Below are 4,030 nucleotides of genomic sequence, written 5' to 3' on the forward strand. Positions count from 1 at the left end.
CCTGAAATGGATTTGGGGAATTTCAGAGGTACCAGGAGCTGGGTTCTGCTAGAGGAAGGATGCTGTGCAGGCAGCTCTAACACAGAGCAGAGGGGAACAGGGCTGAGACCACACCAAGGGGCTTCTTTGGGTGACCACTCCAGACTCTATATTCCATTTATTTGTAACACATCCACCTTGTGACATGGATAATGCATTTGTGGCTACAGCACTGCATGCTGGCCAGGGCCCAGGTGCAGGGCAGAAATCCTAGATGCACTTGCCATGCGGAAAAAGCACTTTATGGTGAGGGATGATGGCCTTAAAGGAAGGATGCTTGTGTTCCATGTGAGGGCTGCAAACACTCCTCTCCTCACCTCAGACCCTCCAGCTTATCCAGGGATTTCTGTCTTCCCATACTACTGTGGCAGGGAAGAAGGGAAAAAAATAGCCAGAACATGCTATTCAAAAAGCCTTTACTTCCCCTTTTCCATTCTCTTTTTAAGAAAGATGAGAATAACTTGTTTTATTTACAAAAATAGCAAGCCCCATTCTCCCCAAAGGCTTCCCACCCCTCCTCCACCCTGCTTTGGCTCAATTTAATCTCAGAGATATTTTATTTATATAGAAAAACATAGTTCACATAGCTCTGTGCAGAACATCCCATTCCGCAGCTGCTGGGGAAGCAGCACTGCGGGTAACGTGATCCTTTCCCAGGTCTCCTGCCTTGCCCTCACCAGGGAGCCACATGCTGCTTTCACCACCCCCATTTCCAGATTCCCTCTCCCCTCCCTGTGCTTTTGTTTTGCTCATTTATGAATATGCAAATATCTCATCAACATGTTTCCAAGTGTCATCTTCTCAGCCTCTTCGTAAAATTAATGGATTAATGATAGGTAATCCCTCTTGGTTGCAGCCTCCAGGAGCAACAATGCTCATTAGATGAAGTAATTACTCCCTGGGTGAGAGCAGGGCACATCAGCAGCTCAGACCTAAGCTGAAGGCATCCCCTTGTCCTTGCACTGCACCCCAGCTTCCAACAAGCAACTTCCCATCCAAAACCCACTTCAAAGTTGGTAGTGCTAGGACCACTGGATTTGTTTCCATCGTCCATTCCTGGATTTGTTTCCATCATCCATGTAGTGCACACCAATGGGTTGCAGTCACCTTTGGATGCTGCTCTTATTCAAAGATCATTTCACAAATGCTGGGCAGCTCAGGGAAACCCTCTCCCTTCAGCTGCCATGACTCACAACTACCTCCACTAAAACCACTTGGCTTTCAGCCCATCCAACTCACCTTCATGGATGCTATAGTAAGAGTTGTACATTTTTGTTTCTAGCCCTTTTACTGTTTGGATTGGTTGAGTGGTGATGATGATGCGGTTCCCAGTGCTTAAATAGAGAAAAATATAGGTTCCAACTCCCCCCTAAAATTATAAGTCAACAGCTTGTTGGCAAAACACCTTCACCCTCTCCTGCTAAACCTTGTGCTAAAGCTCACGGTGTTCAAGGCCAGGATGGACAGTCCTTGGCCTGTGCCAGGGGAGTGGAACTGGATGAGCTTCAAGGTTCCTTCCACCCCAAACCATTCTGTGATTCTATGAAACCAGAGCCTGGGAGGGGTTTCCCATCCCATGAGGGCCACAGCAGCCAGCCTAGAGCTAGCTCCCCCATGGATCTCAATGGACCACAACTAGAAAAAGTGCTGAAGGCCTAACCATTTCTCACAAGGCTTCAGATGATGCAATATTCTGCAATTATTTCACAGGTTTAAAAAGGTGCTTTTTCCCAAAGAGCACCCAGACTTCTTCCACTCACCATATCCCATCTGCTCAAAGGGCAGAGCTTGACCAGCAGGTCAAAGGAGGTGATCCTGCCCCTCTACTCTGCTCTTGTGAGACCTCACTTGGAGTATTGTGTTCAGTTCTGGTGTCCTCAACATAAAAAAGGACATGGAACTGTTAGAACAAGTCCATAGGAGGCCACGAGGATGATCAGGGGACTGAAGCACCTCCCATATGAAGACAGGCTGAGAAAGTTGGGGCTGTTCAGCCTGGAGAAGAGAAGGCTGCATGGAGACCTCATAGCAGCCTTCCAGTATCTGAAGGGGGCCTACAGGGATGCTGGGGAGGGACTATTCATTACGGACTGTAGTGACAGGACAAGGGGTAATGGGTTGAAACTTAAATAAGTGGAAGTTTAGATTACATATAAGGAAGAAATTCTTTACTGTTAGGGTGGTGAGGTACTGGAATGGGTTGCCCAGGGAGGTTGTGAATGCTCCATCCCTGGCAGTGTTCAAGACCAGGTTGGATGAAGCCTTGGGTGATATGGTTTAGTGTGAGGTGTCCCTGCCCATGGGACTGGATGATCTTAAGGTCCTTTCCAACCCTAACTATTTTGTGATTCTATATGACTTGCACTTGCAACTGCACCCGCCCCAAGGGACTCCTGTCTTCAGAAGCTGTAGAAGAGGAGCAAGAGGAGGAAAGTGGGGTACCAGTACCCCAAGATTCCCCTGAGGCTCTGCTCTAGCTTCTGCCACCCAGAACAGAGCCAGCTCCTTGCTAAAGATATAGAAATCCATTCCAGTGCCAGAGAGCAACTATTTCACAGCAGTGTAAAAAGTTATAAGTCCCATGTGCAAACTGTTTCCAAACTCCAACAGGGTCCATCAAGGAGAAAATGCAAGGAAGTCACCATGTTTCAGGTGTGGAGCTCCCAGCACAGCCCTGGATGAAGCCAACCGTACTTGGAGGCGGAAAGGCAGATGCTCTGCTAACTGTATGAGTTACAAAGGGCACAACGTTATGAGCCTTTCCCTAACAGTGTTGCTTCCAGTTGGAAAGAAAAAGCCAGACAATTTCTCTGCAGCCAGACAGGTGCAAGACCTCAGCCTTGGCTCCTGGGGAAAGTCAGAGCTTCTGGGAAGTTTCTTCTCCCACCCAAGAGGCAGGGGCCAGTTGCAGAGCTCTCCCTGCCTTTCCCCAAGCACTTCCCAGGGATGCAGACTGAAAACACACTGCTGCTGCTGCTTCCATAGAGCTTAGGGTTGAGTTTCACAGCCACTGCCACCAGCTGAGCACTCACCACTCTGGGGTACCTTTCCAGCACCCCTTCAGCTCCAGCCTTGCATCCACAACCCATTCCCCAGGGATTCAACCACTGCAAGAAGAGCCCACAGGAAAGGAAGGCTGTACACGAGGTTTAATATGCAATTAAACTTCCCTCCCTGAATGGTATTATTGGACCCAAGGCCATGAAAGCACACTTAACTGTTTCCTGCCAGCAAGACAAAACCACACCACTGTCATTACACCCATCCTTCCACCCAAAACTGGGAACACCCTCTCCATCAAAGCAGAGGGGTCAGGATGCAGGGGACCAGTATCCCCAGATGCGCTAGACTCTGGGAGGGTGGAAGTGAAGCCCAGGAATGAGGGAATTAAACCCACCTGGCACAATGGCACTGCTACCCAGGATGGATGCCCCATCCCTGGCAGTGCTCAAGTCCAGGTTGGACAGGGCTTGGAGCAACTTGGTCTAGTGGAAGGTGTCCCTGTCCATGGCAGGGGGTTGGATCTGGATGAGCTTTAAGGTCCCTTCCAGCCCAAAACATTCCAGGATTCCATGCCTCTCATTCCTATCCTCTCTGAGAAGAGACTGTATCTGGCATTTCCATAAATCAGGGCAGCAAAGCTCAGTGCACCACCTTACAACATATACCCCATACAACAGCTCTCTGACTGTCTTGATACACCACATTTATCTTTATCACCTCTGCAAGCCATTCTTTTTTCTGTTGTGCAACACCAGTTCCCTGGCAAAGGGAGTTCAGGGCTTGCTGCCAAGTTAAATGCACAATAAAGTGGTTCAGTTGGTGGCATCAGTTTCCCCAGCTGCCCCCCTCACTTTGTAGAGGCAAATTCCAAAAGCAAGACAGCAAAAGGTCAAAATCAGCTAGATCCCACCCCCAAGATCATTTTCCTTCTCAACTGAAGTCCAGCTGCAGAGGGAGCTGCTTCCCAAAAGCTCAGCTCAACTAGGGG

The sequence above is a fragment of the Melopsittacus undulatus genome, chromosome 5 (assembly GCF_012275295.1).
Source record: "Melopsittacus undulatus isolate bMelUnd1 chromosome 5, bMelUnd1.mat.Z, whole genome shotgun sequence".
NCBI lineage: Eukaryota > Metazoa > Chordata > Aves > Psittaciformes > Psittaculidae > Melopsittacus > Melopsittacus undulatus.